The sequence below is a fragment of the Acanthopagrus latus genome, chromosome 14 (genome assembly GCF_904848185.1).
Source record: "Acanthopagrus latus isolate v.2019 chromosome 14, fAcaLat1.1, whole genome shotgun sequence".
Taxonomy (NCBI): domain Eukaryota; kingdom Metazoa; phylum Chordata; class Actinopteri; order Spariformes; family Sparidae; genus Acanthopagrus; species Acanthopagrus latus.
The window spans coordinates 955,517-972,137 of record NC_051052.1 but is presented as its reverse complement, the minus strand read 5'-3'; the positions used below and the strand labels follow the sequence as shown (position 1 = coordinate 972,137).

At 41.3% G+C, this 16,621-nt stretch overlaps 1 long non-coding RNA gene across 2 annotated transcripts; it reads right to left on the bottom strand.

Moving 5' to 3' along the window:
• Nucleotides 1–1,894: 1,894 nt before the first annotated feature.
• Nucleotides 1,895–4,319, bottom strand: LOC119032698. Of its 2 annotated transcripts, none has more exons than XR_005079011.1 (3): nt 4,242–4,319; nt 3,708–3,874; nt 1,895–2,793 (listed from the first exon to the last, which is right to left on the bottom strand). It is a non-coding gene; the product is annotated as an uncharacterized LOC119032698 (long non-coding RNA). The 2 variants fall into 2 exon arrangements; XR_005079012.1 differs by having other exon boundaries at nt 4,097–4,303.
• Nucleotides 4,320–16,621: the final 12,302 nt, after the last annotated feature.

The window sequence follows — 16,621 nt, the reverse complement described above, 5'->3', positions numbered from 1 at the left end:
AATGTGGTAAACATGACAAAATTCCTTTACACAGGAGACTGTGTGTCGTCCCTTGAAGGAGTGTCTGTGAAGTTCAGCAACGGCTTGTTGACAGATTCCAGGACATCAGCATATTGCCAGGTTGGAGACTATCAACCAGGACCTGAGTGAAAGCCTCCTGCTGCTATTGTATTCTGCTGATCACTATCTGTCTGGAACCCCATCTTGTATGTGATGGTAGACTTGAACACGTGAGAGAAGTGACCCGCCAACTTATACACACACCTGCAACACGATCAATTAGTCCATCCTTTTTGCTGCATTTTGCAAGGTAAAAAAGCAAACTATATACATGAAATACTACACATTTATATCATGAACAAAGCAAGACCATTGAAACTATGTTCTTGCAGCTGATTGGCTAGGCTATTTAAATGTGTACCCTGCTTACATGTGTTAGAAACCAATAAAAGCCCACCTAGCCATTCTTTAAGAATTTCACTTAAGTGTCATGAGTTTAGCAATAACCAAATCCTTTGCTTCATAAGGACCCAAATATAAAGGTATTTCACTGAAGTGCTTATAATTGCTTTCAGAAAAAAAATATTAGCTTCTAGAGCTTAAGTTATCAACCTGTCTGTAGCCTTCATCCTTCATCAGCTCCATCCCTCACAACAATGGTCTGCCCTTCATTTTGAAATGACAGTGTATTTAACAAAACATCCCACCATTGTCTGTAATTGCTTTATCCCCTTTATGGGACGCCAGTCCCAGCTGTCTCTGGGTGAGGGCAGGGTGCTCCCTGGACAAGTCTCCAGCTCATCGCAGGGCCCTCACTGATGGCAGAGGCTGCCATGCTGGGTGCCAATCGCACATCAGGAGCAATTTGGGGTTCAGAATCTTGCTCAAGGACACTTTGACATGCAGCTCAGTAAAGCCCGGAGCTGGGATTTGAACAAGCTTTAAAAAAATATCATATTTCAGAATAGGTTAAGTTAAACAGATTAAAATTGAACACAACATTAGCATTAACTTACCAACGGCAAGATGCAGTCTGTGGTCAAAGTACTGCAGCTTAACCCCATTGTGATGTCCTCACTTATGATCCTCTGGGAAAAATTATTGGCATAATATTCCACTTGTGACAGCTCTGTTTAAACCTGCGCCTTCTGTTCTCCTACAGCTTTGGAATGACAGCTAAAGAGAAATAATTGGCAGCGGCTCAACAATGCAGCACACAGGCATCCAGTGTGCCCTGCCTGTTAGCAGCTGATGCTAACAGGCTGATGTGGCTGCAAACATGCCTCTTCTATGGACCTCTCGGGGCTGTGTGCTTTGTGCTACTAAGTAAGGTGGCGGCTGGACAGCAGGCTCAGTGAACGCAGCACACTGCTGTCATTGCTAACCATTGCTACCTCATCTGACTCTTACATGTAAAAGAACAGGAACAAAAACCAAAGCTGGTCCTGAATAAACTTTTTAAAAGTCCTCTTGGATCTACTGTAATACATTAGAAAACACACTGAAATACATTGTCACAAAACGTAAAAAGCTGACTTTTGCAAGATGTTTCTCTTACAGGACAGTCCCATTTCAAACATGTGTAAGGTTTTCAATGCAGGACTTTAGCAGTGGACTAATTTACAGTTTGGTTTGAGTTATTTTACTGAAGTGATATTTTTCAAGAATTGGGACATTTTGGCTCAGAAATCAAGACTGTGAGTTTTCTTTATGTTTCATGCAGCAAACTGTAGCAGAACGAGTTTGCGTTAATTCGCCTTCATTGACCTTGCACTTCCTGTGATTTGACATCTTTGAATGTGCACATCATGACATCAATGTTGAAACAATATATTGCCAGGTAAGATCAGGGGATCACCAAAGTGAATGGAATTGATCAGCTGGGCACCATAGCTGCCTGAACCTACATCTGTGCCAAACCAGAAGATGTTTGATACTTCACCGGGTGTGTTACAACTCTGACCTGCTGGTTGTGAGAGAACAAAGGTCAGGATCCCACCAGAGTAATCAGAATCCATCCTCTGGGGACCATGATCAGCCTTACAAAATTATACTCAGGACAGCTGGCCAGCAATGGCTAAAAATGTGAACCAAAAAATGTTGTTGTCAGTGTATGAATGTGTGTGTGTGAATGGGTAAATGTGGCAAGTGTTGTAAGACACTTTGAGTGGTCAGTAGACTGGAAATGTGCCACAGAAATGCAAGTCCATTTACCATTTACATTTTGGAATCTCTATGCAGGTAGTGAACCTCTTTAGAGATGCAACTGCAGCAGCCTCAGCCAGCAGGAGGATCTTTACAAGCTTATGTTCTGTTCTAAAGACCGAAGTTAGACACAGATGATGTATTTACTCTGATGTACAGGCAGTGATCCTGGCAGAACTAGTCTTTCAAAGCAGTTTACTACAAAAATAGTTTTGTGAGAGCAAAACACAGTAGTAGTGTGCTCTCTGTCTGATCACTGGTGGCAGTCATACTGTGTGTTCCTATTTAGGCAGATTTAATGATGCAACATGCAAACCAACTGGGCGACAACACTCAGAACAAGGCACAACGCACACACATGCGTGCACGCACACACAGAAACCAAACATGATCTGTGTCCACATGAGCGAGCACAGAGCACACACAGATAGAGAAATGTAATAACACAGATGCTCAGACCAACTAATGGTATTTACAGAGAGAGATGTAATAAATCTTCCTGCTTCCTCTGCCACCTGTTTTTACTGCAGAGGCTCCGCTGCTGGCATATATTAATGATCTGGCTGTGAGTCAGTCCTCTCTGAAGACCTGAGGGAGACACAAGGAGAGGGGTGAGAGGAGGAGAGAGGATGGGGAGACAAATTAAGGTAAGGAGTGATGGAGCGACAGAATGAGGGGATAGATACAGCAGGTATGCTAGAGATGTGGAGGCTACATATGAGTAAAATCAGAGGAGGACCTGGTAAAACAAAAGTAAGGATATGTAACTAAGAGGAAAGTGTATGATTGAGAAGAATAAAGAACGTGGTTCTACTGACTGCAGAGACTGATAGATAGAGACTGACTAAAGTTCATAAAAAAAGTATGGCTACTTTTAATCATGTACTCTTTTACTGGTGAAGCTGCAGTAAAAGTAAAATAGAAATGTCATATGATAAGACAAGCAGAGCATGACAAGAGATATGAATGCAGATGGAAGGCCTATTGTGTGAGTGAGAATACAGGGGAGAGTTTATTGGCATTTGTTGGAGGAAGATGTTGTGTTGTTTCTGACAGATGCTTTAATTTTGTGTAACAGAAACAAAATGAGTAAATGAATACACTCTGCAGGCTGCCTGACCTACCAGGTGAGCCATCAGGACAAGTTGGACGGAAGCGAAATCAAGACATTGTATACAGAGTCGGATGGCTAACTACAATAAGTTCCCACCCAAGCCTGGCCAGTTTTAAGTGGCAGCTTTTGACCCGGAACACCCCACCAACCAACGTGATGATTTTGTGATTGCATCTGTTGGAAGCTTCTGCTGTCATTACACAATACAAACATCCAATGATCAACTACTGACAGAATGTGCTTTCATTTAGCCTCAGTATATACAGTATGTGCCCCAATTATTTCATGTGAAACACTTGTATTTGGATACATCACTTTGCATGAGAACATCAAATAAGAAACTGCGCTAGCCATGGCAAATTAGCTGAGCTCATGCATATGAACGTACCGTGTTAGCCTGACATCCATTATATTGCGGGGGGAGAGCAGGCACAGGCAGAAGGAAGGCTTTTAAAATAGAATACGTCAACGCGGCTCCGTGTTCGTCTCATGGGTATACACTCCAAAGCATATTTGCAAGGCTTGATTTCCCCCTCGGTGTATGTAGGAAACGATCTGAAAAATCACTTGTGATTGTGAGCTGTTGCTGTAATTGAGCTATATCAGATCACCTGAGTGAACAACCGAGGCTTTACCTTTGGTTTAAAAGTTTTAATACATTATAGTGTTTATGTCTGAGACAGAGCTGAGTTACAGATTAGAGTAGGTTTAAAAACAACTCTGTAGGTGAATTCAAGTGTTCGTGGAGGCAGTATATGTTTCTACAGTTTCCCTGACCTCTCACCCCGCTGGAAGACGGACCGCAAAAAAAGTGCAGGATACATTCTATCAATCACTTCTTGTTTGATCATCCCAAACAGCCAATGCACTGCATTTGTGTAGGCCCATAACAAAACCGAAGCCTGTCAAGTGTTAACCTTACATATGTAGTACATGATCTGTCATCTCTGACTCTCCTCCCTGCTGTCTTTGCACTGCTACTGATTGATGAAACTCTCTGGCAGTGAGTGGAGAGGAGACTGTGGCTTTTAACTGGTGCTGATTGTCTCAATGTGCTGCAGGTGTGTGACAGGTATCAGCTCTGGCCAAATAAGAAACCAAGCCCAGCAACTCCACTGTACCTCTGAAACACACACAGGCACAACAAAACTCAATAATATATCTAATATAAGATATCTGGATTGTGCAAATATGTTTTTGACATCTCTGATGCTGTTATCAACATTCTGTTATCAACATTCTTTTGATAATGTTGGGTCAGTTTTTTTAATGTTAAGAACAAAAGTTTTCAAGATATGTTAAAAAAGCTTTATTTGGTAAATGGAAAAAAACAGTGAGGGTTAAAAAAAGGAAAGTGAAACACAGAAAGGACAAAAAAGATGAGTATAAGATAAGCAGAAAAGAGATTATGTGCAATTTGGCAGCAGAGGACAGCATCTGAATACCAATCACGAAGCCGTCTCCTTGAAGGTTAGAGATCGACAAACCCGGAGGGAAGATGGCGGTGAATGCAAGAAGGCCTAAACAATCCCTGCTAATCCTGTGAGTTTGGGAATTCGTTTGAAGAGTCTGCAGCGTCCGACACGCATCATGGCCGCACACATCCTGTCTCAAGGGCAAACAAAGGAAAAAAAGACAAACAAAAAGTTGCATGAAGGAAACACAGATGCAGCTGTAACATGAACACACAGTAGCACACAATCTCTAATCAATCAGAGGGCTGGGTGGCAGCTGGTGGGGCCGTGACACAAAATGTCTGAGCAGCTGCTATAAAATAACCAATCACTGATCATCTTCTCCCTCCCTCTATCCCTGTTAGTGTTTGCTTTACCCTTGAAGACCTGCGTGACAGGCTACACAAATTAGTATTCACCAAGTTTTGTTTTATTATATTTCAATGCAGCACCCTGTGTAAGTCTCAAAACTATTTGTAAATGCAGAAACTATGATCCACAAATCTTACACGTTTTACAAATGAATTCTATTATCCACAAACACAAAATTCCTTATTCCTCACTTGTAAGTTGACTTTTAAGTAAATGTGCTTCAAAAATAACTAGTAACTAAAAGGTGAGCACACCAACAATCAAAACACAACTGACCACAAATTCGTTTGAGGGATTTTTCACCTGTAGTCCATTTGATGTTTATGTAGATTGCAGGAAGTTCTTCTGACTTGGGCGCACATTATTTAATACCCGCATGAGCAGGCCACCAAATCATAAAGGAACAGCTTCCTCATTCCTATCTGGACCAAACTTCACATGTTAAGAGTCCAGCCCTGAACACATAAGCCACTACAGAGTCATAGTCACAACGCCACATGTTGGACACAGGAAATGACATGTAACCCCTTCCTGCACTGTCCGAAACATGGACAGTGAAGAAATGCGTACACAATAATCAGGCAGTGGCGCGGGGTACGTGGCATACCCTGACAGCAGCATGCCTGCCCTGCCACAGGCAAAATAGACAGGGCACTCCAGCTGATCGCAAGCAGATAACTTGTCTCTGTTCCTTACAGCTTCACCTGCTGCTGTCAGACTCTCCTACCAGCACTGCTCCCAGTAGACCTCGCTGTGCATTGTGCAATAAAGACTCTACACATAACCCATTTCTCATTTTGGTTTACACTAACTACACTAATTTTCCTACCCATATTTATCATTTATTAATAACAATACACTGCCACACTGATTATATTGTACATGGTATGTATGTAAGGGTTAGGTTTTTTTTTTACCTTTTTATTATATTGTTTAGCTTTTACTATTATTGTTTATTGCTAAATTGACCTGTTTATTTTTCCTTCAGATGCTGTGACACAGAAATTTCCCCATTTGCGGGACTGATAACATAATTCTGATTCTGATTCTGAATGTGGTTAAAGCAACTTAAAATTGGTTAACATTCTAGATGTTAGATAGATATTCAGATATTCAGTTTTATGGCTGTTTGAAGGATTACGTTTTGTGGTCATGAATTATCTTCCACATTCAGTCAATCTGTAGCAGTTTTGTAGACCAGTAATTGTCGTTTAGAATTCCTGCGAGGGATTGTTGCCACACCACAGGCAAAATAAACATGGTACTCGAGTTGATCACGAGCAGATAATATCTGTACTTTACTGCTTCACAGCCATCCAGGACTGTGCAGCAAAATAGCTACAGTCCAAGGTACCCCTAGGTACCTGTACAAGGTACAATATGCACATTACACTGCCTCTGTGCTGATGGATCTTACTGGGACCCCAGAAGACATGCTGTGGTAGGAATTTGTAATTTAAGGTAGCACTTTTCTACAATGAACGTGCTGTATAGCAGTTTATGTTGGATCCAGTCTCTTGCTGGTCATAGTCTACACTGATCATAACCCTCTTGTCTTCTTGTCCCGCATGTATAACCACAACCAGTCACTCTCATAGTGGGCATTGATCGTACAGGGCTACAACCCAGAGGAAACTGGGTCTGGAAATATGTTGGCTGATGGATTGTCCAGGGTAAAAATGAAGCCATGCTGGTTATCCAGTTTTATCAAAAGCTCTTTGCTTTCGTCCTAAGGGGAGGGGTGTTGCGGCCCTGCATGTGTGTGTGTGTACAGTGTGTATGTGTTTTGTCCCCTTTTGGTCTCCCTCTCCTGCTCAGTTGCTCTCTGGCTCCAGATGGTTTTCTGTGTTAGTTTCAACAGTATTAGGGGTATTGTTCATTTTGTATTTCTGTTTTACCACCGAGGTCTAGCTAGGTTTATTTGCATTGTGTCCTTTGTTAAGCAGACTAAGCTCCGGAGTCCTTTTTTGTTATATTTATTTGTTGATTTGAACAGCATCCACTGGCCTTTTCCCCCTTTCAGCATCCTCCATTTTGTATTATTCTCATTTGGTTTAAACTTTGGCAAACAAATGACTTATATTTCAACCATAACATCCGGTTTTATGTTACTTCCTTTTCCCTCGCAAGCTGTGTTAAACGCCAAAACTACTTACTACATATGAATCTTTGGGAACCCTTACCAAGACCATCATTTTTACCACATTACCATTATCACATTAATATTTACTACACCCTGTGTACTCATCCAGTGCATAATTAAAGTCAAGTGGGACATTTGTAAACAGAAACAGAATATTCATGCAATCATTCATGACCTATTTTATCACGCAGTGCAATTGTAATGCACCCATTGAACTTGCTACTGACCTTCCTGTGTGTCCTTTTAATAAAACAATCATTTAATCTTAGCTCACTGCTAGATACTGCTTGGTGAAGTATCCTTCAGCCACCAAACTTGGTTTTAAAAATTCTGCGCATTGTGTTACTGATTGATCTGAAACTGAACCCTGAATACTTAAACCCCGAGTGAAAAAAAAAAAGTTTGAATGAATGCATTTTGAAGTAACAGGTCATTGTGTAGCTCTGAGGCAGCATTACACACTATTCAAATTGACCTACTGTACAGCAAGTGAGATGAACAATGACCTCATAATCAAACACACATAATAAATGGTTGGTCTTGTAGCTTGATAATGAAAAGTTTTTTCCACTTGTTTACATGTTAGATGATTTCTTGGGAGAAGAAATGTTCTTTTTGCCCATGCAATCAGTAGTATGTTATAAATCCATCACACAAATGTAATTTACAGTGAAGATGAAAGATGTAGTAGTTGTTAAGCAAGCTAATTGAAGGTGATGTGTTGAAGATTCAGAGTTTCAGATTGTAACCAATGCAAATGCTCCTCATCTCACTGACTTAAAGGAGAACTTTGGTCGATTTAATCACACAGCTTCATTGCTCAAGCTACCCTTGACTTGCCAGTACCGAAGACGTGAACACATTTGGTCCAACCATTACAGGACTCCGTGAACGAAGAGTTAGCATTGACAGCTAACAGCATAGGGTCAGAACTTTACACTGTGTTTTAAGCTTCTTAACATGCTCCACATCTCACCCCAAAAGTTATGCAACATCAGCAGACACCTTACAACACAGCACTGTAGCGTGTATGACTCAAAATGAATGAAAAAGTAGTTAAAACAGTGTGTTTGTGCAAGTAGCCACATACCAGTTTGTTGACATCCATGTCTTCTGGTAGCTGGACCAAACTAATCAATCCATTGAGCGTGTGCTCAACAGGCTTCACAGGCTATTGTAAGGCTCATGGCTCATGACAGGCTGTAACATGGACATGTACATTATGAACAGAAAAACGAAAATACTGGAATATGTTTCTGTCTCCGCCAGTGAGGGAGTAAGCGCACGCTCGATGGATTGACTAGTTTGGTCCAGCTACCGGAAGACACGGATGTCAACTAACTAAATCTGACCCTATGCTGTTAGCTGTAAATGCTAACGCTCTGTTCATGGAGCCCTGTAATGGTTGGACCAAATGTGTTCGCGTCTTCGGTACTGGCAAGTCAAGGGTAGCTTGAGTAATGAAGCTGCATGTTAAAATCGACCAAAGTTCTCCTTTAACTTCTGCACCAGTATTAAGGCTAGAATGGTTTAAAGCACCTGTGAAGAAAACCAGACTGCTCTGCTAAGCTTTATTCAGAGCGGTCTGTTTCTGTGCCTGCACCTTTAATGGCTAACAGCTAGCGAAAGCTGTGTTTGTCTCCAACTCAGTCTCCAAACTTGTGGACACCGTTAGCATCGTCTCTGTCTCCAGTCTGCACATGTTTCCACACTTTTTACTGTGACAATCAAGCTCCATTATAATATCAGTAACATTAAATTCGCTTCAAACTCCATTGCATAGTGGACTGAAGTGGGGCTAACTAGTTAGCCAATTTCCAGCTAACTTCACCAGACTTGTAGGCAACTATAAATACTATTAAACCGCCGCAACAATTTTCAGTGGCTCGGGTGCAGTTCCTGGGTCCGGTATGGTTGGGACTGATCCTTTTACGAGGGTCAGTGTCAAATCAAAGCCAGCTTTGTACTGACCCTCATTACACGAACCACAGCCGGCACGTTGTCTTCAAATATGAAACGCAACCACTGTCTCTTCTGTTGTTGTGTAGCTGGGACAGAATATAGGCACTGATGTTGATTTTTATAACCAACAACAGAGCTATTTGCGTGTCTAGCTCTGAGCGACAACATTGTGAAACACTGCTGTCTCACTGCTGGACACACAGAACTTCACCTTAGGGATGAACGCCTCCCTCTCAGATATCTCCTATCACCGTGCAGAGGAGGCCGGCCTATGATAATGACTCCTTTCATTACGTAATGAAAGGAGCAGATTCATGCTTGAGCAGGTTTGAGTGGGAGTGTCACTCGATGGTCCGTCAGCTACTGACTCGTACTGCTCTGCCTCCGAGTTGGCTTCAACTTTGTTGCCTAGGAGCCCCCTGCAGCCAAAATGGACTGCCCTCATTAAAATGAATGAGGAGAAATCTTTTATTTGGCCATCCACACTGGTGGCGTGAATAGTGCATCTTCTGTGCGTGTCAAGTGAGGCTGCAGCAGTGCGTCACCAAGAGATTCTGAGTCTTGCCTATTTTTCCCACAAAACACAAATGGTTCTCGGCAAAAAATATCTGAAACCAACCTGTAGACATTCATTAATGTCTGTCTCTTTCCCGGGAGAAGGAATTTTTAATTCTTTTTTGGCCTTCATATGGCTTTATTCATAGAACAGTCAAGAGATGACAGGAATCAGGGTGAAAGAGAGGGAGTGAACCTAGGGCTGCTGCAGCAAGGACAAAGCCTCTGTACAAGGGATGCCTGCTCTACCAGCTGAGCTAAACTGCACCCCGGGAATGGAATTTTTATTGATAACTGTCAAAGGCAAACTCCATGTAAGAAGACAGGGAAGGCAGTAGCTGCACCGCAGCAGTAACCTCTGTGGACACTCAAGTAAACTGCAGCAGATCAGCAGCACTCATATGTAAGGATATGTAGGATGTTGTCACAAGGGGGTTTAAAGAGAAGACTATGGAAAGGATGGGTGGACACAAACGCACTTAGACAGGAGGCAAGATCAGGGGAAAACAAAAGGTGAGCTTTATTAACTCAAAGCTGAATGCAAAAATCAAGGAGCATCAAACCAAATAGGTCCAAAGACCCAAAAAACAAAGCAGAAAGGAAAGAAGCAAGACAAAGTAGCAACAAAACCAGTAAGACAAAGTACAACCAAAAAGCAAAGTTCAAATAAAAAAAAAAAAAAAAAGCCAGAGGGGAGAACAGGAGAAACTTAAAGGACACATGAGACATGGAAAAAAACAAAACATGAGACACAACAAGACATGATACAAAGATATGGATCCATAATGTAACATGTATTACCCTTTAATAAGAGAATAGGATTTAGATTGAATAGGCTAGATGGATCAGAAGCTCTAAGGTCGACTACGGAGCCCAGGATCGACCAACCGACTGCTCAGGAACGACACAAACACAGTGTTCTCAAAAGATGCTTCCCTTTTTATTGCAGATGGTAAGAAAACACATTAATAACACATTTATGACAACTCCTACCCGGGTAAGCATGAAAAATAAAAAATAAAATAAAATACTGCAGCTGCTTTAATTTCTAGTGTTCAGTTCAGTTAGCACCGCATAGGTGAAATATCAGTTCCACCTCACTGGGGTATGGGTGGTGTGTGTATTGGTGCAAAAAAAGGATCTAGGTTCCACGACGTCGGTATCTAAGCGTCTACCGGGGTCTAGCTCGCCATCAACTTCAATTGGCTCCAACCTCCAGGTCCGTATCTCAATGGAATCCAACGAAAAAAAACCTGACCGATGCTTTCTCCTCCCGAGCGGCTCCTCCAGCTGCACTCACGCAGGTCCTTGTCGTCCGGGGGATCTTCTCCAGCAGTTTTCTCCGTGTTTTGTCCGTGTTTTTCAGTGTTTTATCAGTGTTTTATCATCCAAAGTGTGTTTTTCCTGCGACTTGAGCTCAATGTGGCTTCCTCTCTTCCTTCTAGCAGCTTCAAGAGGAAGTGAACCTGCTCCGATCGGGTCAGTGGGTGGGAGCTTCTCCTCCGATTGGATGAGAAGTCCGTCTTCCGATCAGCTCTTTCAACTAAAACTCCACATAACTTTTTTTAATCACGGTTCTGTTCTTCTTTTTAAGTGAACATCGGTATTTTAATTATTAACAAAACATTCTATTTAATGAATTGATTTTTCCACTATGAATTTCAACAGAACATAAGACATCACTCTAGTCATGATAGATGTTAATGTAAATGGTTCGAAGAATTAGCTGAATGCTTACAAAGTGAGTGTTATGCCTACATGCTTTTATGATTTACAGCTAAAGTTTAAATACTTCAGAAATGACACAGCTACCATTTGTGCTCTGAACTTTGAACATCTGTACATTCTGTAACATTAATTAACTGCTCAATTCAGACCAGGCCTGCTGTCACAGGCCCGCTGTGTGCTTATTAAACACTCCTGCACTCTGTCTGAATCATCATTACTCCCAGCAATAACGCAACATCTTCCAGGAGCCCTGCTGTCATCACACAGTTGCATTATATTGGTCAGAAGATTAATGGAGTTGTGCTCCTATCATGACCTGCAATGTAAATGAAAGAATTACAGCCTTTTGACATCCAAGTTAAAGCCGTGTGTTTGTGTGCTTTTTGGATGTGTGGTTGTCATTAGTTATCTTCTTCAATCTGCTTGTTAGGAAGCTAATTTCCTTCTCAAAGCAAATCCTACACCCACCAACCAGGCCTGATTATCTTGGTGTGTGTTCCACCAATCCAGGTAATTTATTCATCACATTGTCATTGTATTTTTTTTGTGGCTCCGCTGAGTCCAGGGATTCCAAGGTACTTTGGTCACAGGCATTCTAATAGAGCCTAGTGCTATTAAGAGGAAATGCACAGAGTAATGTAATTGGACTGATAGATGGGCACCGATGGCGATGGGCCATTCTGCATGAACTCTGGATGCCAAACTCTGTAGCACTTTAAGCTCAATAGATAGTGAAAAGTTACAGTTGTCCAGGGCTCATGGGAGGATGAAAAGGTGACGAGTCCCCATTTTGATACACAAAATGTTGTCTTGACAAATTCTAACAAAACTATTATACAAACACAAAACAGTCTTTGAATTATAATCTCAACATTTTGAAAACAGCGGCAGTTTAATTAATTGACATGAGCCCGAGCTTCACCGCACCTCACTTCTGGTCACAAGCTGTGGGTAGTGTCCGAGATCTGTGAACAAGAACATGGTACAAGTGCCTGAAATGAGTTCCCTTGGTATGCTGGCTTAGAGATAAGGTGAGGAACTTGGAAATCTGGAGGGAGCTCGGAGGAAAGCTGCTGCTGCTTTGAGTTGAAAGGAGCCAGTTGAGGTGGTTTGGGCATCTAAACTAGTCCAATCCTTCTGGGCAGACGAATACTGCCAACAGAGTCCAAGTCCAAGTAGGAAAGAGAGTGTATCTGTACATCGTTTTCATCCCAACTTCTAACTACAAGTAGCTACCTCATGTCTCATTCACCTGAAAGTAAACTCCTTATATCATCATATTGAAGGTAAACAACAAACACAGCATGGCTAGTACTGATAGCTGTCAAGCTAGCTTTGTTAGCATTCAGACACCGTTTTGAAAGTATATTTTGTATTTTGATGTTGTAGCTTATTGTAGCAACTGCTGGCTATGCTAATGTTAGATATATGAAGATTAGTGGTGGTCCTGCTACATGTTTTCTGTTGTTACCCTCAGTGATTCACAGACTTACATGAATATTGCATTGGAGCTTCCATGATATAAATACAGATAAAGGGCTGGTACGTCAAGTCAAAAGCGTGAATAGATCAATTGAAAATATGTCATTTAAACTGGGGCATCTTTACAGTTCAGTCTAGGAATGTCTAAAGTATTGACCATTGAAAGTGTATATGTTCATAGTATGCTGCAGACAGTTCTGTCACATTAAAATATCTAATCATGTTGCCTGTCTGTTGCTTTACAGGCCAGAATTCAAGGACTATTTTTCAAGCAGTCACATTAGGTGCTGCACTCTGCCTGACACCAATTTGTTGTTCTGTATTTACTCCTTGTTCTACATTATCTCTAACTTGTTTCAATAAGGTCTTTAAATGGATAAATGCCTAAAAAGCTCTTAGACAAAATGGTAAAGTCCATCTAAGAGCATGGTGAAACTAACAATGACCAAGATGGGATGAACCATACTAATGAACTTTAAAGAAACAAGGCATGAAGTGAGTTAAATGATGGACATTTATGCAAAAACACAGGACACTCATTCACAGGGAATTGTTTCATATATATGTTTCATGTTTTTTAGATCTTGAAATAAAGAGGAAAATTGGGAAGGCATCAGTTTGGGTCTTCATTTTCCTGCACTTTCACTTGCGTTTTTCAGGAACCTGAACAGCACTGAGCCAAAAATCATTTGACTCACTGAGGTATTAACCGTGTTGAGACCACTTTACACCACCTTACACTTTACATGATACGCTAATAAAACCAACTGAATTAGGTAATGCTCTTTCTCTGGAAAACATGTAAGAAATAACAGTCAAAAATAGGATGCATTTTATTATTTAGACAATATAAAGTACAATTAGCTTAAACAACTATATACAGGAAAGACATCCAGAGGTTTCATGACAGGTCAGGCTGCTGATGTCGGTGCAGTTTCCATCCTCTACTGTTTCAGCAGTGAGTGTCCTGTAGAAAGAATAGTACAATTACTTCTCTGACAGTAAATACAGCTTTTCAATCAGAATCAGAAATCCTTTAATGTCCCGCAGACGGGGAAATTTGTTTGTCACAGCAGCGACAGAATATTACAAAAACAGAAAGATATTACAAGAACAGGAACAATGGTAAAATTAAGCAATAAAATTAAAAAGGGAAGAAATAGACATATCTACATATTTACATGATATAGTGCAAAATTAACAGCCATTTTTTGTTTTGTTTTGTTTTTATACATAGATTTTAAATACAATATAAATAAATATGGAAAAAATATGGGTGTTAAGGAAATTGACCAGTGCAAAAACAGAAGTGACCTTGTGCAGACATACTGCACAGTGCAGGGCACAGGGTGAGGTCTATAGGCTATTGGGAGCAGTGCTGGCTGTAAAGTCTGACAGCAGCAGGAAGGAAGGACCTGTGATACCTCTCCTTCACACACTTCACACACACATGTATTGTAACACCGCAACTTTGGTTCTATATAATGCAGTGACAGTTGCTACCAGTATCAAGTTATATTCACCTGTCAGATAGACTCAGCAGAAACAGTGGAAACATCAGGACATGATTCTGCTGTGAAGTGACACTTAGAAGGCTGGCAGTTGATGTGATCCTCTCATAACTATAACACTTTTTGTGCTGTCTCTCAGAGATCTAATATTTCTTCCTTCTGCCTCCAGTAATCGAGCTGCATTCCCAGCTACCAGCGGCTCCAGCAAGCCAACTCTCAGCACCTCTGCAGCCAGCAGCCTTGCCCTGCACTGACCTGAGCCACCACACGCCACAGTACCACCACACCACCTTGTGCAGCCTCTCCTCCTCCTTCCACCTCTCAGACTGAGTCTTCAGCCAGAGTGTCTCGCCACCTTCACCTGCCTTTACCCTGGGAAGGTGCCAAATAAACCACCTGGTAATCTACTTTATACCTCATTGTCTGCTTTTGGGTCCTACCAAACACAATGCGTTGTAACATGAACGTCACAGGAATACCATCTAACGACATCTGCTTACAACTACAATACAAACCATGTTCGCAGATATATGTAATCTTCCCATGACCTCTGAACAGTGGATTTGGCCTTTAACACGTGTAGAACTCAAAAATCAGTCTGCTTCTCACAAACAGCTCGTCTGGCTTGTGTCCAAACAGCCCAGAGTAGCAGTGCATGTGTGAACAACATGCTATATGGATTAGATCCACAGTTTGCATCAATGGTGGCCTGGGTGTAAACGATGATGTTACATGTAAATGTGTTTCGCATGGCAGTAGTCTATCATAGCTAGCTAGCTAACATTAGCAACAAGCTGATGATGCTAACAATATCAGTGTTGGGCTAATCAGTGTTTCCCACTGAATCAGACTTTACTTGTGGCGGTGGATGTCCAGCTAGGGTGCGCCGCAAATTTCTGCCGACCAAGTAGGCTAATTTCTGGTTTACGCCAAGCTAACCTGGATGGGGATAAAATGTAACCGGGTGGCTTGTTGGACCGAATTGTCCAAATTCTGACAGTAAAATTAGTCATTTCACGGGGATTGTGAGGCTTTTATTACAGTTTTACTGACGATGATGATGATGATGATGTAATTACACGGCTTGGCCACGACAAAAACTGGCCTGGCGCTCTTTGTGGGGAATTGATCTCAACGACTGGATGAAGTTATTATAGCCCTGTCACTTCTAAAGCATTTTATATTTTGATCACTGTCTGGATGTTAAGAGGTTTTATACGAATACAATAAAACATTTTTCTGAAGAGAATTACCAACCACAGCTGTAAGTGAACAATGGACACTGAAAACATGGTAATAGTGGCTTATCAGCACTTTTTGATGTTTTCTTTGGGCTTTCACAGACTTCTCTGCTTTCTCAGCAGAGTCCCTCCTACTACTGTTTTTAAATAGCTGAACTGTTACTTAATAATAAATGGCTGTTTTGATGTCATCCGATCAGGATTTAGACCACATCGCAGCACTGAGACGGCTCTTGTCAAGGTCCTCAATGACATTCATTTAAATACAGACAGTGGAAAAAATTCAGTCGTAGTATTACTGGAGTTGCACTCTCTGGTACAGCACTAAATTGGTTTAAATCCTATTCAAATGATAGAGAATTCTTTGTGTCTATTTGTAATTACATTGCATTACATTGAACGAATCAATGATTTGATGTGTTAGAGTTTTCCTCAGTTAAACAAAAATAAGACTGAAATCATTTTTGGAGCCAAGCACGAACGACTAACAGTCTCTGCTCAGCTTCAATCTGTAAAGTTGAAAACTACAGACCAAGCCAGCAACCTTGGTGTAATCATGGACTCAGACCTGAATTTCAGCAGCCACACTAAGACAATTACAAAGTCAGCCCACTATCATCTTAAGAATATATCCAGGATAGGAGGATTTGTAGAAACTTGACCATGCATTTATCACCAGCAGACTCGACTACTGTAACAGTGTCTTTACAGGACTCTCTACAAACTCCATCAGACAGCTGCAGCTGATCCAGAATGCTGCAGCTCGAGTCCTAACAAGAACAAAAATGTAGGTCACATCACTCCAGTTCTCAGAGCTTCACATTGGCTTTCTGTGTGAATAGAGAATAGATTTC